The sequence below is a fragment of the Pelmatolapia mariae genome, linkage group LG9 (assembly GCF_036321145.2).
Source record: "Pelmatolapia mariae isolate MD_Pm_ZW linkage group LG9, Pm_UMD_F_2, whole genome shotgun sequence".
Taxonomy (NCBI): Eukaryota; Metazoa; Chordata; class Actinopteri; order Cichliformes; family Cichlidae; genus Pelmatolapia; species Pelmatolapia mariae.
The window spans coordinates 9,487,501-9,513,873 of record NC_086235.1 but is presented as its reverse complement, the minus strand read 5'-3'; the positions used below and the strand labels follow the sequence as shown (position 1 = coordinate 9,513,873).

General features: G+C 40.6%; 1 protein-coding gene across 5 annotated transcripts in view; it reads left to right on the top strand.

The window, feature by feature from the left end:
* The first annotated feature begins 12,718 nt into the window (after positions 1-12,718).
* LOC134634382 (putative zinc finger protein 702) overlaps positions 12,719-26,373 on the top strand; it is a 21,469-nt gene continuing 7,814 nt past the window's right edge. For 3 of the 5 annotated variants that reach the window (XM_065471668.1, XM_065471667.1, XM_063483561.1), the window contains exon 1: positions 12,719-12,821. The gene's annotated coding sequence lies outside the window, so the exon portion shown is untranslated. Of the gene's footprint in view, positions 12,834-24,239; positions 24,312-26,373 lie in introns of all 5 variants that reach the window. The other 2 variants (XM_063483560.1, XM_063483563.1) reach the window with 2 other exon arrangements.

Here is a 26,373-nt window from a genome sequence, read left to right as displayed (position 1 = left end):
TACAGCGATCCTATTTAGTCCGACACCTTAACTACTTTAGCCGGATACGTCACTGACCTGTCTGTAAAAAGTAGTTAGCCCACTTATCATTATAATCGTCCAGTCTATTCAGCAGTCTATATGATAATTTTTCGTAAGCTGCCACTTGTCCCAAAGAGGTATACCACTGAGAGAAGGTAGGAGTCGATGAGGCCTTCCACTCTTGACCAGCAGCTTCCTCCCTAGCATAATAGCCGTTTGTACCCAATGAGCAAGAGGAGTGGGTAAGTGACTTAAAGCTGAAGGGTCTCCTAATACATAAAGGCTGTTCATAAATGGGACCCTTTGACCTACCACCTTCTCTACTACCGTGTGAATATGAGTCCAATAATTTTGGACTTTGGAACACCCCCAAAGCAGATCTAAGAGTGTGCCACTTCCTTGCTGGCACTTCCAGCATGTATCGTCAGTCGATAGACCCACCCTGTGCAACCGTGAGGGTGTCCAGTATACTCTATTTAAAATCTTAAATTGGACCAGTCTTGAACGCAATTCGCGAGACATTTTTTTCAAATTCCTGAGAATTCCATTCCTCCACTGTAAAGCTGAGACTTAAGTCCATTTCCCACGTTCTTTTGAGGGACAGTGTGTTAGGATCAGAGGCTAATAAAAGCATTTTGTAATAAGCTGATGCCTCTTGTCCATGCCCAAAGGTTTTTTTAATTTCCTCCAGAAAGTCGCAGCTTAAAGGGAACTTTGCGAATGAACCAAATGTATTGGCCATCAAGTGTCTTAGTTGCAGGTATTTCCAAAATCCCTGCCTAGGTAAATCAAATTCTTCTGCAAGTTTTTTAAAATGATTTAAATGTACTGTTTTCGTAATGATCCCCCAGAACTGTTATACCTCTCTGAAACCAGAGCTTCCAGAAGAAGGGTAGTTTAGCAATAGAAAGTTTGGGATTATACCAAATGCCAGCAGATTGGTTAAGATATGGATCAAATTTGAATAATTTGGACATTGTTTTCCATACTTCTTTCAAATGAGAAAATACTGGATGTGATTGGATTGGGGGGGGACAGATTAGTTGATAAGCTATACAATGGTGTAAATGGCGAGCAAGCAGTACTTTAAATGGAAAACCAAGGAGGCGCTTTCTCAGGGGGTAAGCACCAATGTGCCAAATGCCGAAGAGAAAAAGCATAATGATATAAAAGTAGATTAGGCATCCCTAACCCACCTCTGTCCACTGGTTTCTGCAATTTTCTCAGATTCAATCTAGGTTTTTTGTTATTCCATATAAATGCTTTACAAAGCTGGTCAAATTGTTTAGTGTATTTCAAAGGAACATGAATTGGTAGAGCCTGCAACAAATAATTGAACTTAGGTGTACATACCATTTTGATTACATTGACCTTTCCCCACATTGAGAGATACATCTGAGACCAACGATCAATATTAATTTTTATATCGCTAAGTAAAGGTTCAAAATTTGTCTTTATCAGGTCTGACAGATGAGGTGGGAAGGTGATGCCTAAATACTTAATGCCCTTCTGAGGCCAGGAAAACATACCGGTTTGAAAAAGTGACCTGGGACAGTAACTAGTTAACGGAAGGGACTCTGATTTGGTCCAGTTCACCTTATAACCAGAAATAGCTGAAAACGTATTTATTATTGCCTGCAAGGAGTTTAAAGACTTTTCTGGGTCTGATATAAAAAGCAAAATGTCATCGGCGTACAACAACAGTTTATGACAGTCTCTCCCTATATTGACACCTGGAAAATTGGGCTCCCTACGAATAGCCACTGCCAGCGGCTCAAGGGCCAGAGCAAAAAGAAGTGGGGAGAGGGGATCCCCCTGCCTGGTTCCTCTACCTAGTTCAAAAGAAGGCCCTATTATTCCATTTGTAAATACTGATGCCTTGGGGTGTACATATATAAGCTGAATCCAATTAATAAAGCTTTTGGTAAAACCGAAACACTCCAAAGTGGCGAATAGATATCTCCACTCGACTCTGTCGAATGCCTTTTCGGCATCCAGCGAAATCGCAGCTATGGGAGAATGACTGTCCTGAACCGCCCACATAATGTCAATTAACCTCCTAATATTGTCAACTGAAGAGCGTGAGCTTATGAAACCAACTTGATCTACGTGTACAAGAGAAGTTATTACCCGGTTTAATCGATTAGCCAGAATTTTAGATAAAATCTTACTATCATAGGAGGTCAGGCTTATCGGTCTGTAGCTTTTACAGTCAGTGGGGTCCTTATCCTTCTTTAGGATAAGTGTAATGATGGCTTCAGATAGTGAAGGTGGGAGCCTACCCTCTTGAAAAGATTCGTTGTAAGTGTTTAAAAGCAGTGGCGCCAGATCTTCTGGAAAGGATTTATAAAATTCAGCCGTATAGCCATCCAGGCCTGGTGCTTTATCAGAGGGTAGGTGTTTAATAACTCCCACTATCTCTTCAACGGTAATGGGAGCGTCCAAATATCTCAGTTGATCCACTGTCACCCTAGGAAGATTTAAAGATAACAAAAATTTCTTTATATCACTCTCTGAAATGCTTGATTCCAAGCTATAAAGATCTTTATAAAAGTTACTAAATATTGTATTAATTTCTTTAGGTTTAAAGAAGAGACGTCCATTATTATCTTTAACAACTGAGATCATAGCCATAGCCTCTCTCTGTTTTTGTCTGGCACGAAATAGAGAAAATTCAGCTTTTTGTGACAGTATTGCATTAAATTCATATTTTAACTTGGTCAATTCATTCAAATTTAATGAAGAACAATCATTTTTAAATTTTAAATCAGCAAGTTTAATCTGACGTTCTAGATTTTGAAGTTTAGTTATATTTTCCCTCTTTTTAAATGAGGCATACTGTATTATATAACCTCTCAGGAAAGCTTTTAGTGCTTCCCATGCTACTCCTGCTGAAGGGCGGTAGGGACATTCGTCTCTAAATACAGGTTGATTTTTGATCGAAGAGACTCTTTAAATGTTGCATCTAATAGAAGGGTGGAATTAAGTCTCCATCTAGGCGTCCTAGCTGTAGCATTAGATAGTAACATGAGGAGATAAACAGGGCTATGATCCGAGAGGATTATGGTACCAATATTACTCGATACAACAGCAGGCATTAGTGATTGGGATACCAAAAAAAAAAAATCTATCCTTGAAAAGGAGTGGTGAGGGGGGGAGAAAAAAGTATAGTCCCTTCCAGAGGGGTTTTGTAACCTCCACACATCTGTGAGGCCACACGCCTCAGTCAGCCCTTTTAGGGCCCTATGAGCCCTAGAAGCATAGATTGATCTGGAACTCCGATCCAGTACCGGGTCCATAACCTCATTAAAGTCCCCCTCCCATAATGATAGGATAGTCCCCCATATCAGATATTTTTTTCTCTAATTGTCCAAAAAAGGATGGATCGTCTACATTAGGAGCATATACGTTAGCTAAAATGACCGGCTTCCCTTGAATTTCACACAACATTAACATCATTCTCCCAGCATCATCCTTACTCTTTTGGATACATTTAAACTGTAAGTGTTTACCAATCAAAGTGGCCACTCCTCTACTTTTACTAGTACCACTAGCTGCCCATACATATCCCACCCAATCCATGCATAGTTTCTGAGAATCTTGAGGCAACAGGTGGGTCTCTTGAACAAATGCAATGTCACACTTCTTAGATTTTATAAAGGACAATATTTTGTTTTTCTTAATAGCATTATTGAGGCCCTTGACGTTCCAGCTCATAATACTCAAATTATTACTACTAATAGATAATTTTTAAGGTACATATAAAGCAAGATATTCAGAAACCTGTAATAATGATTAGCAAATTTGGCATCAAGAATTAATAAAAAAAAAAACCCACATAGAACAAAACTATTAAAACAATACCTCAACCATGCCGGGGATCCCCAGGCAATGGTTCCCCCCTTACCAAAGTCTGTGATCATACACTTAACTACCACTGCCTTGAGCCCCGCTCTCCCATACCCCGATAGTCCAGGCCAAACCCATAATTTAGTCTGAGAAGAAAAAAAAAAACAAAAACCACAATCGAATATACTGGATCTACAGTCTTATCTATAGAAAAATACCTTCCAAACCAATCTTTGTTCTAGTTTAATGCTTATAATACAATTTAACAAACAGAATACTGAGAGTGAACACAGTACAATAGATCCCTATAAGGGTATGAACTCACCACTCCACCTTGTGTCCATTTCAGTTTAGAGAAGAGGTCCGAGTTAACCTCCAGAATAGTCCTTAATACGAAAATGAAACGAGCACGTAATATTCATCATTTGTATCTCTATCTAAACATAATCAAAACTCCATTAATAAAACCAGGAGCCACGAGCTGTTCCAGTACTTCGGGGTCCAGAGAAAAAACAAAACAAAAACAAGAAAAAAACCCGGAGAATATTACTTCCCAGAAAATAAGCAGACGCAACAGGTAAAAGGAAAAACAACAAAAAAAAACCAAAAACAAACAAGCAAACAAACCGGTTTTACACCATGGAGCGAATGAAAGTCATTGCTTTTTTATGGTCCTCGAAGCGACGGGAGGAGGAGCTTTACAACAAGCACTGCTGGGTAGATTAAGGAGAAGCCAATACGTTTGTTGTGCAGAAGGTTCTTGCACTCGTTAAACTTATTCCGCTTCTCACTCAGCAACCTTGAGTAGTCCGGGAAGATCATTATGCGGTGACCTTCCCATACGACATCCCCCAGGCGACGGGCAGCCTCGGCGACCCGATTGGTATCTCAGGAATCTGGCTATAAGTGGTCTAGCTCGTGGAGGTTGATCGCCTTCGTACCTCTTTGGTGGAGCCCCAACTCTATGTGCTCTTTCTACAGGGAGTGCAGAATTATTAGGCAAGTTGTATTTTTGAGGAATAATTTTATTATTGAACAACAACCATGTTCTCAATGAACCCAAAAAACTCATTAATATCAAAGCTGAATGTTTGTGGAAGTAGTTTTCAGTTTGTTTTTAGTTTTAGCTATTTTAGGGGGATATCTGTGTGTGCAGGTGACTATTACTGTGCATAATTATTAGGCAACTTAACAAAAAACAAATATATACCCATTTCAATTATTTATTTTTTACCAGTGAAACCAATATAACATCTCCACATTCACAAATATACATTTCTGACATTCAAAAACAAAACAAAAACAAATCAGTGACCAATATAGCCACCTTTCTTTGCAAGGACACTCAAAAGCCTGCCATCCATGGATTCTGTCAGTGTTTTGATCTGTTCACCATCAACATTGCGTGCAGCAGCAACCACAACCTCCCAGACACTGTTCAGAGAGGTGTACTGTTTTCCCTCCTTGTAAATCTCACATTTGATTATGGACCACAGGTTCTCAATGGGGTTCAGATCAGGTGAACAAGGAGGCCATGTCATTAGTTTTTCTTCTTTTATACCCTTTCTTGCCAGCCACGCTGTGGAGTACTTGGACGCATGTGATGGAGCATTGTCCTGCATGAAAATCATGTTTTTCTTGAAGGATGCAGACTTCTTCCTGTACCACTGCTTGAAGAAGGTGTCTTCCAGAAACTGGCAGTAGGACTGGGAGTTGAGCTTGACTCCATCCTCAACCCGAAAAGGCCCCACAAGCTCATCTTTGATGATACCAGCCCAAACCAGTACTCCACCTCCACCTTGCTGGCGTCTGAGTCAGACTGGAGCTCTCTGCCCTTTACCAATCCAGCCACGGGCCCATCCATCTGGCCCATCAAGACTCACTCTCATTTCATCAGTCCATAAAACCTTAGAAAAATCAGTCTTGAGATATTTCTTGGCCCAGTCTTGATGTTTCAGCTTGTGTGTCTTGTTCAGTGGTGGTCGTCTTTCAGCCTTTCTTACCTTGGCCATGTCTCTGAGTATTGCACACCTTGTGCTTTTGGGCACTCCAGTGATGTTGCAGCTCTGAAATATGGCCAAACTGGTGGCAAGTGGCATCTTGGCAGCTGCACGCTTGACTTTTCTCAGTTCATGGGCAGTTATTTTGCGCCTTGGTTTTTCCACACGCTTCTTGCGACCCTGTTGACTATTTTGAATGAAACGCTTGATTGTTCGATGATCACGCTTCAGAAGCTTTGCAATTTTAAGACTGCTGCATCCCTCTGCAAGATATCTCACTATTTTTGACTTTTCTGAGCTTGTCAAGTCCTTCTTTTGACCCATTTTGCCAAAGGAAAGGAAGTTGCCTAATAATTATGCACACCTGATATAGGGTGTTGATGTCATTAGACCACACCCCTTCTCATTACAGAGATGCACATCACCTAATATGCTTAATTGGTAGTAGGCTTTCGAGCTTATACAGCTTGGAGTAAGACAACATGCATGAAGAGGATGATGTGGACAAAATACTCATTTGCCTAATAATTCTGCACTCCCTGTATTTCCAGGCCCCGTGAGAGGACCAGATTCAAAATCTTCGGTAAGATTCCCTCCAGAAACCTCCCGGCGTCCATCTCCTCGCAACCTTCGGGGAACCCCACAAAACGCAGATTATTCCTCCGTTCCCTATTTTCCATATCATCCAACTTCTGCTGAAGTACTGCAACATCGTCCACCGTAGCCGCGGGGTTAGCTTTTTGTCTCTCATGTTCGTCTTCTAAGAAACAAAGCCGATTTTCCACCTCACCGATCCTGTTGACTATGTCTGCCAGCTTACTCTGTGTGGCGCTTGTGCTGATTCGTATTTCTTCCAGTTTCTTATCATGGACGTCGGATTTTTCCACTATAAGGGCTGAAAGTCGGGCCAGTTCCTTCGCCACCTCCCTAGGGATACCCCACGCTGGCTCCGACTCTTCCGTGTCTTCGTATGTGGGTGAAGCTTTCTGGCTAGCACAGCTAGCGGTAACTGGTTCAAACGATTTGCTCGCCCCGGCTCCAGAGCTGGATTTAACGGAGTTCCTAGTAACATTTGGCACATTAGCACTAGGCAACCTTGTCAGCGTATTATGGTGCAATTTGAAGCTCTGGATTGCAATTTAAGCTGAAGTATATACGAGGTTTGAGCGCAGTGTGCTCTCAGGCAGCCATCTTAGCCAAGCGCGTCACGTGACCTCAGTCATGTTTTTATTTTGACTGTACTAACACAATTGATCTAAAATCAGACAAAAACATAAAATCCGAATAGAAAAAGTTATATATTTTACTGTAACAACCACAAACATGTTTAATGAATCATATTTCATAATTTTAAATGCAAATATAAATTGACAATTTTAAAATTATATGCAAAAGTTTTGCAAACAACAAAGTTATTTGCAGCCATTTACCTTTTACCCCCCCCCCCCCTTTTTTTTTTTTTATAACCATTTCAAACAATTTACAGAACAATCAGCTGTTCTGCATTCAATAAGATGCCACACAAATTATTTGTGGCACTCCAAATATTTCTGTCCACTATAAAGGAGAACATCTCAGCCTGATACCTGCAGATCTGACAGCAGCAGGTGTATCACTCCTGTTTCTACCTGGAGACAGCAGTCGCCTCATGGTTCTGTCACACAACACAAAACTATCCACAACACTACACACTAACTACACAAGACAACACACTACACACTCCAAACACGCTAAACGTCACAAATCTCTCACATTTCAAAACTCTCTCTCTCTCTCGCCATTACTCCTAAAACCTCCCCCTCTTCCTAAACAACCAAATGTCATATTGCCATATCATTTTTTGATTGGTCGACGTGGTGCATTTTTCCAACAACATGAACGGGCTGATTTTTGTTTGGTCATAAGCAGAGAGTGCTTGCTAGCGCTGTCCTTAGACAGTAAACGTGACGAAACTATTGAGTCATGATATTGTTTATCATGACTCTGGTTTTACGTGGCCTATCAACACAATTTATAAACTGGTATATATCACCTTGTTGCTTTGTCATCTTGAAGTGGTCATGTGATTGGCTTACCACGACTACTTTATTCTTCCTCAGTCAAACAGCAGCACTAATGCGATTGGTTTGCCCCCTTAGCTCCAGGTGTTGTGCCAAACAGTGAGCGTCGGACAGAAAGTGATTGCCTTCCGCAGGAGCGCGCGCAGCTGCTTAAAGCTGTAGCATCCAGATAACTTACAGCTACTTCCATGCAACTGATATAAGATGCAGTAAGCTGAACACAGCTTCAACCGTCTATTTGTTGAAAAATAGTAACGTGACCGCACTGCATTTTCTTGTTAGTAACGGTAACGGCGTTGTAACGATAGAAATAGTAATTAGTTAGATTACTCGTTACTGAAAAAAGTAATGCCATTAGCTGCTTATAAACCACTGAATCAGGTACGTTCTAAATGGGGGGCCGTGCCAAGATGGCGTAGTGAATAGACGCTCTCTACTGAGTTCTGCACAGAAAGTTTGTGAGCAATGGTAAAACCTCAAATTTATGCTGCTAACACTAACAATTCACTAAACAAGGGAAGATACAACAATCATAAGGCAAGAAGCAGCAAAATGCCGAATCAGAAAGAAGCAAAAAGGGGACTGGAAAGTTCCAAGTCTAAGACAATGCCTGAGAATGCTAACGAGGAGAATGCTATGCCCAGCAACGTGCTAATGGATAGCTGCCATAACTACACTGCTACTGCGGTAACACTCACGTTAGCCGAAGAGGAAATGAATGAGTTCCCACCTCTCCCTCTTAACCTCTTAAATCACCAGCTCTGAAGAAGGTGATGTACGAACACAGCTCTGACCCAGTTGATGTAAACCAGATAATTTACAGTTTATCGGCACTAATAAACACCAGGTCTGATAACATCGATAGCATGGTGAGAGAGAACTCGAACATGGTGAGAGATAATACGATCAAGATTGAGGGTCTCAAAAAGACGATTGATTTTGTGTGCGCGGAAATGAAAGACATGAAGGGGAAAGAAAAGTAACTAAAGAGGAAGGCCGGGTGGACAACGGCCATCAGAGAATATCTGAGCTGGAAAGATATTCCAGGAGTTGGAATCTCAGACTACATGGAGTCAAGGAGACTGAGAAAGAAGACGTAAGGGGAAAGGTGATAGAGATATGCCGATCTGTTCTGGCAGAACAAAATCACAGGCTGCCTGATGCCATCGACACCGACTCGGAGCCAAGCACCAAAATAGCACCAGACCCAGAGGCATCATTGTGCAGTTCACCTCCCGAGTCTACAGGGATGCTGTATGGAAAGCGGCCAAAACATCCCCCTACCTGCAGGACAATCACTACCTTTGTTCAATAATTAGACACAATAACAGTACTTTCATTACAGTAAATATACAATAATAAAACTGAAAATGATAAATTACTTGACTGCTTAGAAGAAAAAATTAATTTCTGTCTCTCCAAATACCCAAATTCAATCCTCTTAATTGGTGGAGACTTTAACATTGCTTTAGATAATGCAGTTGATAGATGGCCTCCAGGGCAGCAATCTTCATACCGTGCAAACTTAAAAAATTTAATTGCAAAATTTTATGTTATGGATATTTGGAGAGAAAAATTTCCAGATGAAAGACTTTTTACCTGGAGCAATAAGACAGGATCCAGGCAACCACGTATTGACTTCTGGCTTGTTTCTGACTACATTGATAAAGATAATATTACTGTTAATATACTCGCCACCCCCCTCACTGATCATAGAGCAATTTACATTAACATCCAAATGCTCACACTGGATAATATAACTTATAAATTCTCTTATTGGAAGTTAAATAACTCCTTACTAAAAGATAAAATGGTTAACACGCAGATTAATTAATTAATGGCTCATTATTGGAATAAAGCTAACACAGAGGAGTCCTTTTGTACCAATTGGGAACTTTTTAAATTTGAAGCATGCAAATTCTTGAGAAGATATGGGAGTCAAATTACTAAATCGAGGAAAGCTGAAGAGGAAGAAGTGATAAGCAAAATTGCCTCTTCCCATATGGAAAAGAAATAGAAAAAATTTATAAAAGACTTGCATAAGATGTGGCCTACTTCATATAGTGAATCATATAAGGCTTATATGATTTACTCATGAAAGTGGCCACTTTCATATATTGTTTTTGTAAGTATCCAAAACATACAAGTTTCATTTATATAATTTTTCTAGGGATCTTGTATCTGTTTTCACTATTGTATGCTTTTCATACAAGTTTCACACAAGACAGATACAAACTTTATAAGATTTATATATATCTTTTCCATGTGGGTTATTACCAGAAATCACCAGAAGAAATCTCAGAGGAAGATAAATTAACTTTACTAGACCTTCAAAATAAATTGGACGGTTTATATCGACACAAGGCTGGGGGTGCTTTTGTAAGATCCAGGAAGAGGTGGCTGGAGGAGGGAGAACAAAATTCTGCTTTTTCAGGCTTGAAAAATACAGATCCAAAATCAACTAAATATTAATGAAATTGTCTCTGACAATCCTAGAGAAATTTCAAATTTCTGTGCCAAATTCTATACTAAACTGTACAACTCCAAATATAATGAGGATGTCTCAACACTGTTTCTCAATAATATTAAAAACCTAAAAACTATTGTTGTGGAAGATAGAAGTCACTGTGACAGCCCTCTGACTGTGGAGGAAGTTTGTAATTCTATTTCTGCACTTAAGGCCAACAAATCTCCTGGCACAGATGGTTTAACTGCAGAGTTTTATAAATCATTTTCTAATCTCCTGGCTCCGTTCTTACTGCAGGTTTTCATAGAAAGTATAGAGAATAACACCCTCCCTCCTACTCTTACTCAGGGTCTCATAACACTTATTCCAAAGCCAAACAAAGACTTACTTCTTATTGATCATTGGAGACCCATCTGTCTGCTCAATAATGACTATGAGATTATGGCTTTAGTACTTGCTAACAGAATTAAAGAGGTCCTGGATACAATTATCGATGAGACACAATCAGGCTTTATGAGAAATAGACACATTTCTAATAACATTAGACTGGTTTTAGATCTACTTGATTACTCTGATTTGGTATCTGACAATAGCTTCATTCTCTTCCTGGATTTTTAAAAGGCTTTTGATACAATTGAACATCAATTTATTTTCCACTCTTTGGAAAAATTTGGCATTTTTCTGTAAAGCTATTAAAACCTGTTATACAAGGAATCACCATAGCTGATAAGGAGCTCATCATCAGCCAGCTAGCTAATGACACCACACTCTTCTTGAAGAATGCAAATCAAATCCGTCCACCCCTTAGTGTTATTAGTGATTTCTCTGAGGCATCTGGTTTATGTCTAAATCTAAAAAAAAATATGAATTACTAGCAATTAAAGGCTGCACTGCAAATGCTATCTGTAACATTTCTGTTAAACAAGAAGTCACATACCCTTAATATCCAAAGACCAAAAGTCAAGATGCTCGTCAAACTTCACTCCAATTATACAAAAAACATGAAAAAAGTTCAACCATTGGCTGCAAAGGGATTTATCTCTGAAAGGTACAGTTTTAATTACTAAAGCTGAAGGGATATCCCGACTGGCATATGCTGCTCTCTCCTCACATCTGGATAAGAAAATTAGCAAAGACATCGACTGCATGCTCTTTAATTTTATATGGAAAAACCATAAGCAACCATAAGCAGGTCCTCTTAGCGTGGACCCTCATTTATAAACACAACTTCTCACCACACAAATACCTCATCTGGAACAACAGAGATATTTTATTTCAAAATAAATCACTTTTCCTGGAAACTTGGGTCCAAAATGGGATCCTATTGGTGGCTCAGCTAGTTAATAAAGAGGGAGTACTACTTACTTACAATGAATTCCTTACACTATATAATTTTCCAGTCAGTGTTCGGGAATTCTCAAAGGTGCTTGGTGCCATACCCTCAGGTACTTTAATGTTATATAAAAACACTGACAGTTCAATATCCACCTCAGTCACTCTCCCTGATCCAGCTGAGTCAGCAGTGGGAAAAATCTGCTTTTCACAGGAACTTGGTAACAGCAATAAGAGAATACGTAGTTTATTCCAAGAAGATATCGTGTCTCTCCCATATATATAATATCTTACTGGAACTGACATGTTCCAGATATCACCTGGAAGACATGACCCCCCCATAAATATCTAATTGTAAACAAGGTGAAGGAAATCTCATATAAAATTCTTCACAAATGTTACCCAGCCAGTCACTATATGGTAACATTTAAAAGAGACATAAATACTAATTGCACTTTCTGTGGGGATCATCCAGAAACTGTGGCACATCTTTTTTGGTACTGTTCCTCTACACAGAGATTCTGGAAGGAATTTAGCAGTTCTGTTATTGTCCATATTTTAATGGAGTTTTCTTTATGATGGGAAAATGTTTTATTATGTTTCTTTAAGTTCCCCAGGAAGAATGATAAATGGTTTTTTTTAAATACATTTGTTAATACTTTTAGCTAAATGTTTTTATCCATAAATGTAAGTTTATTAATAAAACACCATATTTCTGCCTTTTTATAAGGATATGGAATTGTACATACAATCAATATCAGACTCAACCAACAAAAAGCCTCTCAGAACAATATATATATGTGAATTTTTGCGCATACTCATATGATAATTTTTTTACCCCTGGTTTTGTATGTTCATGTTCTGTTCTTTCGTAAACTTCATCTGTTTGTATGTTGTATACTCATTGTGTGCTCAATAAAGTTCAGTAAAAAAAAGTACATTCTAAATGAAGCTTCAGACGTCACTAATCACGTGACTCTGGCCAAACGAATCAAGCCTCGACACAGTGCTTCTGAAGCAGCGTGTTGATCTTTGACAAACGCACCGGAGCGTCAGCTTCAAGCGGACCATCAGTACCTCTCACATCTAAAGGTAAGTGCCAAGGTAACTTTGAACTGAGTTCAGTCAATCTCGAGTTTTTCAAAGTTTTCTGAATGAAGTTTTCTGTTGCTCTCTGTGAGAGAAGACCGTTAAAGGCGAGGCTCTCCAGAGTGTAGCAAAACAGGAAACAGCAGCTGTGTGTGTGTAAGTGTGCAAACGAATAGATTAGAAGTGCAAGTGAGCCACGAGTATAGAAAGGTCAAGTTTCGTGAGTTGTTTTTCTCACCACTGATCACGCGCTCAACACTCTACACATACTTGCATCACACGCGCGCTCTCAAGCATCAGTATTGTACAATTCTGGGCGTCACGTGAGTTGCAGGTGTTACCATATAAGGGAAATCTCCATTGTTCTGTAGCAGTGGTTATCAAACGTTTCACAGTGAGTTTCACCCTTACGAGCGACATCAAAGCGCAGTAGTATAGGCCTATTTAACACCACATACACATGAAGACGTTTCACCTCTTATCCGAGAAGCTTCTTCCGTTCTAAGGGTCAAATGGTGGAGAGTCCCAGATTTAAATGTATTTCAAGAAGTCCAGACGCTTTTCTTTCCAAGCTCCTTAGACTACGATGACCTGGATGACTGAGAACCTTCACAGACACCACATACAGATATTTGCCAACATTCAAAAGGGCACTCTGTGTGTGTGTGTGTGTGTGTGTGTGTGTGTGTGTGTGTGTGTGTGTGTGTGTGTGTGTGTGTGTGTGTGTGTGTGTGTTTGTTTGTACACGTGGCCGGGGTCCTTTGAAAGTCAGGTAGGCTGGAAGTGAGCGATTGTGAAGCTGGACGGTCTAGCCTTCAGAATTACGTCACGAGCTCTCTCGGTGGAGTGAAACTCTGCCGTCTGCTCCCTGCTATCTAAAATATAACCGGACGCGTAAATTCTTGACCATCTCACACTTTTGTTTAATCAGTTTTCTGTTTGACGTGTTTTCAGCTGTGTGAAAACCCCAGAGGAACCCTCCCAAAGGAAATAATAATGTTTTATTTAATCTAATCTAATAACTTTGATCTCAGCCTAACCGATTTACTCAGGAACAAACAAAACACTGAAAAAAGCCAAACAATAATATTTTTAAGTTGTCTAAGTGACTTATATATCATGTTTAACCTGAGTAGCAAACGATGACGCCAGGAGTTCGCTGTTCTCGCCGGCTCAGATATTTGAAGTTTACACAGCTACATTCTGACCTGAAAATATTTTAAAAGTTTATTTTGCAACCCAGAAAGAGTAATAAGAGTAATATTAAAACTAAGTTGCTGCCGCCATTGTTGGAAACTGGAATTAGCTGGGCCACGCTAGGAATTCTTTGATATGATTTTTCAATTTTGTTGTCTGGGTGGAAAATCGGGAGAAATTTGGGAGAATGGTGGTTCCAGGAGATTTTCGGGAGGGGCAATGAAATTCTGGATTCTCCTAGAAAAATTGGGAGGGTTGGCGTAGTCCAATGTTTTCCTCTTAGCCATTTTTGGGTTTTAGCTGTGTATTTTGGGTCATTGTCCTGTTGTAAAACCCATGACCTGCGACTGAGACCAATCTTTCTGACACTGGCCGGCACATTTCTCTCTAGAATCCGTTGATAGTCTTGAGATTTCATTGTACCCTGCACAGATCCAAGACACCCTGTGCCAGATGCAGCAAAGCAGCCCCAGAACATAACCGGGCCTCCCCCATGTTTCACAGTTGGGGCGATGTTCTTTTCTTGATATGCTTCATTTTTCCATCTGTGAACATGGAGCTGATGTGCCTTGGCAAAAAGTTCAATCTTTGTCTCATCTGTCCACACAACATTCTCCCAGAAGCTTTGTGGCTTGTCAACACGTAGTTTGGCATATTCCAGTCTGGATTTTTTGTGATATGTTTTTTAACAGTGGTGTCCTCCTTGGTCGTCTGCCATGTAGCCCACTTTGGCTGAAACAACGACAGCTCATGCGATCTGACACTGATGTTCCTTGAGCATGAACTTCAGCTTGGATCTCTTTAGAAGTCTTTCTGGGCTCTTTTGTTACCATTCGGATTATCCGTCTCTTTGATCTGTCATCAATTTTCCTCCTGTGGCCACATCCAGGGAGGTTGGCTACAGTTCCATGGATCTTAAATTTCTGAATAACATGTGCAACTGTAGTCACAGGAACATCTAGCTGCTTGGAGATGGTCTTATAGCCTTTAACTTTAACATGCTTGTCTATGATTTTCTTTCTGATCTCCTGATACAACTCTTTCCTTTGCTTCCTCTGGTCCATGTTGAGTGTGGTACTCACCATGTCACCAAACAACACCTGGAGTTTTATATATAGGCCCACTGACTGATTGCAAGATTGTAGACACCTATGATGCTGATTAGTGGACACACCTTGGATTAACATGTCGCTTTGGTCACATTTTCTAGGGGTACCATCATTTTAGTCCAGAGATATTTCATCCATTTATTATTTAAATAATTCAGTTGAAGCATGGTTGACAAGCAATGTCTGACTTTGATTGGTTAAGATTTATAGAATTTTATTTATTATTACTTTTGTCAGATTAAAGTTATTTCTGTGACCATTGTGAGTTCTTCTTTCATTGACTGAAGGGTACCAACAATTTTGTCTACGGCGCTACTCCCTCGGACCGAGAAACTCCTCTCTCTCTCTTGGGCCTGGGTGATGGTATTGCTCTTGGGCTCATGTAGAGCACACTGTCCTTGCTAGGGACGGATGACGGCGGATTCCTCTTCACTCAAGTCTTCCTCCTACAGCTGGCTTCGCCAATTCACTGTTGCTGACTGCAAAGGATTACTACTCACTTGCAGAAGCGGCCGCGACCACTGGCAACAAGGAAAGGCTGCTCTTTATACAGGACTCATGCTCGGGGAGACGTTTTCTGGTCCACCCTCTCTCCCAGAAGAGCCCCGAGAACGCTTGTGCACACCTCCACAATTACATATTGTTTAGTCTTTAAAAAAAATTGACATTTTCCGTGTACCACCAGAGAGAGACTAAGTACCACTAGTGGTATGTGTACCACAGTTTGAGAACCACTGTGCTAAACCATGCTGTGAAACTCCTGGGGACCACCCCTTAACGGTGAGATTAAAAGTATATGTGTATGACTGAGGGACTGCCCCTCAGATCTGCTCTGGGAGAAACATAGGAATGTAGAAGAGGTGAAGGAAGTGTGTGTTCTTTAAAAAAAACAAACAAACAAAAAAACAAACAGCATGTTGGCGGTAGGGGTGCAACAATACTTGTATCGATATTGAACCGTTCGATACAGTGCTTTCAGTTCGGTACGCATATGTATCGAACAATACAACATTTTTTATTTGTTTTATCAACTTTTCTTCCGACGATGCTGTCTGTGTTGAGCGCTCAGTGGATCTGCGTTCGACTACTCCGCCTAGGCTGCACTGTCGAGTGCAGATCCACTGAGCGCAGCGCAAGCTAGCAAGACAGAAGCTAAGCTCGTTGCAACATGGCAACTGTATCAACGCTACCCGAAATTGAACCTCCCCCACCCTCATTCAGATCTGGCGTTTGGAACTGTCTTGATTTTCATGAGAAGCATGACCCTGATGGTAAGCGCGTCATGGACAAAAGTAAAACAGTATGTCGGATGTGCCACGCAATGCTCAATTGGTGGGAACTAGTGCGTTAGCGCAGTTAGCTTGTTAACGTTTTGACGCCGTCCAGCCCCACGCACGAGGCGATCCGCGGTAACTCGTTAACGGAGATTTGCGGCGTTATGGCGTTAATGTCATTTTAACGAGATTAATGCTGACAGCACTAGTAGGAACACAACGAATATGACTGCACATTTACGCCGACATCATCCTAGTGCAAAGACAAGTGGAAGCAGACAAAAACAACAAGCACGCATGCCACAAACTTTACAGAGTCATTTAGACAGGCGTTAGCAAATGATTCTCCCTATGGGGACCTGATATGTTTAATATGCTACTGAGAATATAGCCCAGAAGAAACGTATAGTATAGCTTTTATTTTGGAAAGAGCCATTTCTCTGTAATAAACTCTCTTTTCCAAAGATGAGTGATTTCTCTATCAGATAGATTTTGTAGGTTTGCTTACAATAATCAGTCCGCTGTAACTGTATGCCAGGCGTTTATTAGCAGCCAACATGAACGTTCGTACATTCATAACAGGAAGTACACATAACCCAGAGAGAACCACAGCGACACCTGCTGGAACCCTCCGTAACAGCAGCAACAGCAGGCAGTATGGACAAACATAACATTGCTGTTATCTACATCCCCCTTTTCAGTTTTTTTTTCTTCTTCTTAGTTTTGCACTTCTCAGGCAAACCCAAATCAAACAACAACACCGTAATGGAGGAACTTATCAGGTTATGGATTACACAAAAAAAATGAAGGTTCAAATGTCAAATAAAATTCAGGGCAATCACTGTCATAACTGCGACAAGTATGCATTAACATAACAAGAGATAAAACACATTTCAAAACTGAAATTACAGCACCAGTGTGCTTTTAATCCACATATTTCCTATTCGGTTTAGACACTCTACCAGATCTGGTTCGGTACAAGTTGTCATCAGAGTGTACTCTGCATTTTGTAGGTGTTACCACCTGTTCTGACTGTTTTGTGCCAAGTTGTGGTGGGTCAAGTTGAACTTGAATTGTTTCACGTTCGTCGGTTTGTGTTTTATCGAGCTCAGTTTAATCTGCTCGTCGAGATGTGCAGTGGCGTGTCCAGCGGGGTGGCCTGGGGGGGCACAGGCCACCCCCCCAACCAGACTGGCCACCCCAGGTGCCACCCCAAAGCTAAAACAATAAAATTCAATCAAATATCAAACGTACGATTGTGTTTTCACAGTGAAGCTCAGATATCCGAGTGTAAGTGAATGCAGCATCGGCTTCTGCACTAGTGCTGGGTGATATGGAAAAAATATTTATCACGATATGAATTATTTTATATCACGATAACAATATATATCACGATATACCACCTGAACTGTGGTCATCTGGAAAGTATGCAGACTTTAAACAGCGAGTGGAGAGGGTGCAGTCTTTGTTTTGAGTTACTGTAAAGCATGTCGCAAATCCGGGTGCACGTAAAGCAGCACCATGTTGCAAAACCACAAGACAGAGTTTCTTTGCGAAAAATATCATTTTTTTTAATACTTTTTCTCTTGCATAAAGTGAAGAGTATGTATAGTGAGAAGACGACACTAATATATTTGCACAGGCCACCTACCATAGAACCAAGTCCGGCAGAGCTTATCTTTACGTTTATTTATTTTGAGTGTCTTCATAGTTTTATTTTTGAGATACACAAATTTTTATATACTACAGGAAAAATGAAAATAAATGAATGCAAATTTGCAAAAACACAGCATGTGCATCAAAATAAACTATTTACAACAGTGTAATTTGACTTCTAAGCATCCCAGAAACGATACAGAAGAGCATAAAGTCAAACATGACTTTTAAAAACACCAACGTAGACTTTGAAGCTTAAAAAACTACATTTTCCACGAAAATGACGTCACTTCCGGTTTCGGACAGGTAATGGCGGACATGCAATAGTTCGCGCTGATTTATATTCCAATGTAGGAAGTGTTATGAACAGCTGATCAGATCGGCAAAGCCTGTTTCTGGAATATATTTTTGTTGCTGCAAGTCCGGAATATTATGTTTTTGTTGCTGGAAGTGCTTTTAATGCAATTTTTGCAAAGCTATATGTGGAAGAAAACCGTGACCTAGGGCAAGCTAATGGAATAAGATGTAAGTACAACTCCTCCGGTTTCATATGCAAACAAACCCCAAAACATTATTGCACTACCTTAAGTAGTTACAGTTCTACAGGGATTTAAAAATAGTTACGGAAAACGGAGTGTGCCTGCTCCGACTGGTTGTAAAGGGTTAATGATATATTTTATGTAATAATTTGTAGAATTTGAGTTAGAAACGATAGAAGACAAATGGCACGATAGACACTTTTCTATCGTCCACATGATATATATCGTCATATCGCCCAGCACTATTCTGCACTATGAGCATCACGTTAGCAAAGGTAGGAGAGCCAAGCACGAAACACGGCACCGCAGAAAACAATTTTTCGGCGAAAGAAAATGAGGAGAGAATAAATGTCCCTGTAAGTAATATTAAGTTTGTTGAGTTTAGTAAACTTCGGTAAAATTAGAATACCAAGGAAAAAATAACACAAAGAATTATTGCAACCGTTGAATATATCAGACAGTAGGCTACTGGGGGGAGCTAACATAAGAGTTATGAGTTATAAGATATAATCCAAGTCGTAACATAGCTGTATGGAGCTGCAGATTTGGTTGCAGGTTAACATAGCTGGACTGGCCGTCGGGCAAACCTGGCACTTGCCCGGTGGGCTGATGACTTTTTTTTTTTTTTTTTTTTTTTTGTAATGGCTTGAACAATGAGAGGTGGTGGATTGGCCAGATGCTGGTCGATGTGTAAAACTAATTCAGTTTTTTGGTGGTGGCTGTGGCGGAGCTTCCACAGAGGCCAGCTGGTGGATGAGGGCCGCTGGTCCGAGTGTCAGGTGAACTGAACTTCAGGTAAGAAGTTATGACCTGCAGTCTATCTGGGTCAGATATAAAACAAGTTTAGGTGGAGTTTATTTTCGTTGTGCTGGCTTTTTACAGTCAGTTACAGTAATTCGTACTGCGTGAGCTAGCATGACGGAGTTTCTATGCAGTTGGGTGGGTGCTATGATGTTATTGATAGTGAACTTTATTCATAAGTTTAGTTAGTAGAGTTTCCAACGGCTCCTTAAAAATGGAATGGTCCCTCATTCAGAGAAAATATTACACGTTTTGTATTGAGCTGAGAAGAGATGCAGTTTGTCCTGTACTTTCGCTATAATGAAAAAAAGACACAAATCTGGAGTTATTCTGTGTCTTTGCTGCACAGCTGCCTCTTCTTCTCTCATTCTCTCCCTCTCCCTCTCCTGTTCCTACTTCAATCATGAAACTGATCAATGATCAGCTGATTGGCTTTTCTCTCTTGTTTAGAGCCCACTTTGCGCCAGAAAGAGGAAACCAGCGGATGTCGCGCTAAACAACAGCAGCACGTTTAAGCTTGATCAGCTGTTGTTAGAATTTATTTAATATTACTTTCTAGTATCAGCTGATGTTTGCTGGAGCCACAGCTGTAAAAGCTGCTGGTCATGATATCGGTTTGGATATGTGGTGAGAGGGAAACATGCAGATGAAACCAGGAGATGTCCTTACTGAATCATCAGAGCTGAACAGGTGATGAAGAAACAGGTTTACCGTTTAGGTGACATGAATGAGTTGAAGGGAAGTTATGAATTGTTTCTGAGAGACAAATAACACCAGGATCCTTTTCTAAGTAGCTGACAGCTGGTAACTGTGCAGGGGCGGATCTAGCAAAGTTATGCCAGGGGGCCAGGTAGGGCATTGACAGGGAAAGGTGGACACAAAGAAATACTTTTCTTTCTTATTATCATTTAAAATATCTCGCTTTTATTAAATAATTATCTGAATCTTGCAAACAAAGTTTTTATCTGATGTAAAATGTATAGAAATCATACATATACCAAAAAGACAGTGTACATCACTGTCACAACAGTGTTTGTTTTCATTCAAAGGCTTTATGGCTTTAATACCTGGTGGGACGGTCTCTAGTCAAAATGCCCATTTTTTTTTTTTTTTTTGTCCCAGTCCAGCCCTGCAGGTTAATACTGGCAGTGTCACTATGCCAGCTGACTGTATTTCATCATCAGCCAGTGTCGTTCTTTATGTATCAGTATTACCAAAGTTTACCATAAGGCAGCATAGAAAGTATTTACTTGCTTTCAGGTTTCATTCAAATTTTAGTCTTTTCATTTGTTTCCCCACTTTTTTCCTGTTTCAAAACACAGGTTTGTAAGAAGATTATTTTCTTTTTTTAATCTGCCTTTTTTTAATAGGCAGATAAAGTTAACATAATAATAAACACTGACAAAGCACCGATTGTATCTCTTGTACTTTATCAACGCAGTATCTAAAAACTTTGCACCGTAGTGGTTAAAATCTCATTCTAATAAGAGTTAAAAGCGCATTTGGTTATTAGATTTATAGGGTTATTGAATTATGGTTAACGGTTGGTAGATTTTTTTTTTTTTTTTAACATTATCTGCCAATTACATCTGCCACCCTTCTCCAAACCTGTGTCCCTACCTGCCCCCCCCCCCCCCCCCCCCCCCCCAAACAAAAATTTTCTAGACACGCCACTGGAGATGTGTCCAGTTTGTTTTGTGTTGTAGCGAGCTTTTCGGGTTGAGGCTTGCTCACAGGCAGAAGATGTTGTCTGTTGCGCCTGTATTCTTTTCCACCCGACTCAACGACATAAGAGCAAGGTTCAGCACATACCTTACTTACAACTCCAATCTTGTCATGTCCTCTCAGTGTTTGTAATCTCACCACCTGGTTTGGCGTTAATGGACTGAGCAGCTTGCTGAACTTGTCGTAGTGCTGTTTTTGAATTCTACGCTTTTTTGTGAGTTGAGTTTTGATAGTGGTTGTCACTTTTGCTGTTGGTGTTTGCAGTTTTCTGCACACAGGAAGGGTTGACCGCGTTCGGCTTGATAGCAGCCTCTGTGCTGGTGAACCAAGAATGTTGTCTCGTGGCGTGTTGCGTAGATGTAACAGGTTCAAATAGAAATCAGTTCCATCTCTTTTTGATGTTTCGAGGTAGGGCAGGACGATATGGCCAAAAATATATATCACGATATATATTTGAAAATTTGCGATAACGATATAACTAACGATATAATTTCTGCGAGACAAAATACAACTCCACAACTTTACTAGCGCAAAAAACCCCGATCCATTCATTTTACTTAAACAAGCAGCTGTTTTTATAGGCATTAAAGCTATATAAACATTTAACAGTGCAAATGCAAATTCCTTGCTGAAAGTTTAACCAAAAGGCATTTCCAGTAGAAATGGGCTGACATATCCTGAGCATAACCATGTATAATATCCACTGAAGTTAAAAAGAGGTGCTTTGCAACATTATACTGCAGTGTGCCAAATAAAAAAGTCAAATATGTATTTCTCGGACCATAAGGTGCACGGGATTATAAGGCACATTACGCGAAAAAGCAGTTAGATAAATCAAACTTTATTCAACTCATTCTTCTTGCTTCCTCCACTTCTGTACCATTGATTCATTAATGCTGTATTCTATCACAGCTGCTCTATTCCCATGTTGTTGTAGTATGTTAATGACTAACCTTCTATTGTGGATGGATTAACTCAGTTGTTCTCCTGACTGAAGTTTGGTCCGTTTACAGCATCCTGCTATGCAATTGCATTTGTCTCTAACCATCAGGAAGCTTCACATTAACTTTTATCGAGTGGATAAAAGTTAGCGTTCATCCTCCAAGCTTCACTGTTTATGTTATGCTAACATAGCTGTGTCGCTAGCGATCACGTAGCACATCATTATATACCAGCTAGCCCACCTTCAGTAACCCTACAAACGTCACTGCTGTTTAGTTTCCTATCTCCATTTATGTTGGAAGTGATAGCAGAGCTGTAAGTTTGAATTTTTTCAGAAATCTCTCAGTCAGAACATGCTACATCATGTTTAGGTAACTAGCGAAACTAGCGAGCTAACTTCCGCTAACTTCCTGCTAACTTCTAACTCCGTTAAATGTAATGAATTCTGTTTTCATGGATGCCTGGACGTTAAACTAAATAGTTACACCTGGTAAAGTAGCAATGCTGATCATTTCATTAAAGGTGAAATAATTTAGACAGTTTTAAACTCTCAGTGATGTTCGTTTGACTTCTGGACTTTAATGGACGGAGTTTAGGACCCAGATTACTCCTAGATTTACAAGCACCTTAGTCCGACAAATACGGCAATAACGACGACCGCTTGCATGTTCTACAAAAAAAGTGCTCTTTTGTGTTTCTGACGGACAAACACCAAACCAGTTAAGCTGCACCAATTTTACAAAACAATTGGCTCATCCTTTTCAGCCCTATTTCGAGGAGTCTTTTAGCACTCCGGACAGCTCTTTCACTGAGTCCATTTGACTGAGGAAACTCAGGGCTGCTTGTGACATGTACAAACTCCTAGTGTGTGGCAAACTCACGAAAGGTCTGGCTGATAAACTGGGTGCCATTGTCTGAGTACAGTTTTTGTGGTATCCCATGTACTGAGAAGTGGCGTTTGAGTTTGTTAATGACTGAGGCAGATGTTAGGTTTTCAAGTTTATCTATTTCAAACCATCCAGAATATGAATCCACGAGCACAAGGTAGTGGCGGTTGTCCCATTCAAATATGTCTGTGGCTGTGATGGATCAGGGAAGATCAGGAATTTGGTGTAGTTTCAGGGTTGGTTTGGATTGTGACCAAAGGCTGGTGGTCAGTTTCAATCACCACTGGCTTTCCATAGATGTAGTCGTAAAATCTGTAACATGCGAACACTACAGCTAGTAACTCCTCTATCTGAGCGTACCTTCTTTCCGTTGGAGTTAAAGTCATTGATGCATACGCTACAGGTTTGTCGTCCTGAAGGCATGCAGCCCCTAGACCATGCTGGGAAGCATCACATGTGAGAGTCACTGGCTTGTGCATGTCATAGTATTGAAGTACTGGTGGGCTGGTGAGGCACGCTTTAAGTTTGTCGTAAGCATCCTGCTGATGTTGAGTCCAGCTCCACACCACATCCTTGTGAAGCAGCTGACGAAGTGGTGCTGACAGTTCACTTAAGTTTGGGATGAACTTGCCCAGGTAATTGATCATTCAAAGGAAACGTTGGAGAGACGTCTTGTCCTCTGGTGGTGGATCTGCTTTTAGTCCTTCGTCAGTGAATATGTGTCCCACATAGCTCACTTCTTTAAGTCTGAACTTGCACTTTTTTGGATTCAGTTTGAGGTTTATTTGTCTGGCCCGCTCCAGAACTTTTTTCAAATTTTTGTCATGCTCCTCTATTCCTTTGCCTCCCACTAGGATGTCGTCCACAATCACTGCGCATGGATATCCCATGAATATCTGTTCCATGGCTCTCTGGAAGACTTCAGAAGCGGTGTTGATGCCAAAGGGCATCCTCAGGAATTTGAATCTGCCGAAGGGTGTTGCAAATGTAGTGAGGAGAGATGAGGCAGGATCTAGTTTGATTTGCCAGAAAGAGCTCTTTGCATCCAGAACTGAGAAGATGGTCGCTCCAGACATCTGAGCAGCTACTTCCTCCACAGTTCGCATGGGATGGTGAGGTCGCATTAGTGCCTTGTTCAGATCCCTTGGATCAATGCAGATACGAACATCGTCAGTATTCTTTTTGTGTGTCGCGACCATGTTGGATACCCATTCTGTGGGCTCCTCCACTGGTTCAATTACTCCCAATTCCTGCATTCTTTGGAGTTCCTCTTTAACTCTTTTCTGCATAGGAACAGGAACGCGCCGTGGAGGGTTGATGATAGGTGACACGTTTGGAGTGAGTTTCACTGAGTAGGTTACAGGTAAGTCACCGACTTCATCTTTAAACAGGTCTGCATATTCGTGAAACATTTTCTGCGCTAGTGTCTCATTCTGATCTGTGTCAACATGGTAGACTTCCTTGCTGAAACTAACCAGTTTCATTCGCACACTGTCCTTTAATCCGATGATGGATTGCACATCGTGTTTTACAACTTGGAATTGCAGGTCATATAACTGTCCAGCCAACTTGCATTTGAGAGTAACTGTGCCTGTGGACTTGATCTTCGTGCCTCCAAAAGCAACGAGATTTATCTGTTTTCGTGACTGGGGTAGGGTTTCGTTGTTGCAGATGTTTCTGTAAGTGTCTAGTGAGATTACGTTGCACTTTTCCCCAGTGTCTACTTTTAGTTTGAGGGCCTTTTCAAAAACTTTGACTGTGCAGTATCCTTCTTTATTGTGATTGTTCTCGCCCTTCGTTGTTAGGTGCTCAATGCAAAATGTCTCATCACTGTCTGGGTCAGTATCCTCTGAAATTTGGTTCACTTGTTTGCCTCTTTGATGTGGTTTTGCTGATCTGCATTGTTTTTTGTAATAATTGTATTTTTTGCAGACGTGACACTCTTGTCCGAAAGCAGGACATTGCTCCCGTGTGGCTGGAAAAGAACCGCCACAGTTTCTGCAATTTTGAATGTTCGTTAGAGGCTTATTTGTTTTCCTTTCGAACTTTCCATGTTTAATCTGTACAGTGTCCACACAAGCAGATGTAATATGCTTTGGTGTAGAGAGGGCTTTGCTATGTTGATCTGTGAGATCGCTTATTTGGCATATACGCACCGCCTTGGCAAGAGTGAGTTCCGTCTCTTTAAGCAGGGAACGTCTGACGCTGTCACTGGTTATACCACATACTAATCTGTCTCTGATTAATTCGTCTTGTAGTGCACCAAAGCTGCAAGTTCTGGCCATGTTCTTTAACGTGCTCACATATGCTTCAATGGTTTCTGTTGTCTTTTGTTAAAGTTATGCTTCTCCATTATGACATTGGTCTCTGGGTTGCAGATCTCCCTGAACTTTCTCTTTAGACATGCAGGGTCTTCTCTCGATTCCGCGGAGACTTCTACCACGCCTTCAGCTTATATGACTGCAGGGGCATACGTGAATGATCGCTCTCTTTCAATGGCCTCTGATCCCGCCAGATTGAGGAGTATATAGGCCTTAGTCTTAGCATTTTTGTCACTGTGGGCAGCGGCGAGAAAGAGATCATATTCGCGCTCGAACTTACGCCAGTTTTCAGCGACGTTGCTGTCAAAGATGAGAGGATCTGGGCGCCGGAATCCCTCCGCCATGTTGTGCGGAGATTGCTTTTTTCGTCGTCCTTACCGGCTCCCCTTTTCTTCTTGGACTGTGCAAGCTTTCTAATACATCCCACTTCTGACACCATGTAGGTTTGCTTACAATAATCAGTCCGCTGTAACTGTATGCCAGGCATTTATTAGCAGCCAACATGAACGTTCGTACATTCATAACAGGAAGTACACATAACCCAGAGAGAACCACAGCGACACCTGCTGGAACTCTCCGTAACAGCAGCAACAGCAGGCAGTATGGACAAACATAACATTGCTGTTATCTACAGATTTATTTATTTTTTGTTGTTTCAGCAACATTAAATTTAAAAACTGTACTTTTAAGTTAAAATATATATTTATAATTTTAATAAATGACAAATTAAAAAGGCATGAACATTTTTGTCTCTAAAAAAATATTGAACCGTGACACCAAAGTATCGAACCGAACTGAACTGTGAATTTTGTGTATCGTTGCACCCCTAGTTGGAGGTAAAAGTGCTACAATGAAAAACATTTCAAGAAAATGTAAAAGAAATGTATTCCAGGATAAAACACAGCTGTCTTTGTCTTATCGGTACAAATCGTTGTGTCGGCCCACTGGGCCTTAGATTCTAATAACAGGCTTCAGTCTCTCCTGCTACTGGTCTGCCATACTGCTAAATTTGGTATTGGTGCTCAAACCTTTTGTGTCTGTTTGCCCACCTCGGGAGACAAAAATTTGTTGTTTTTTGTTGTCAGATGAACATATGAGACACTT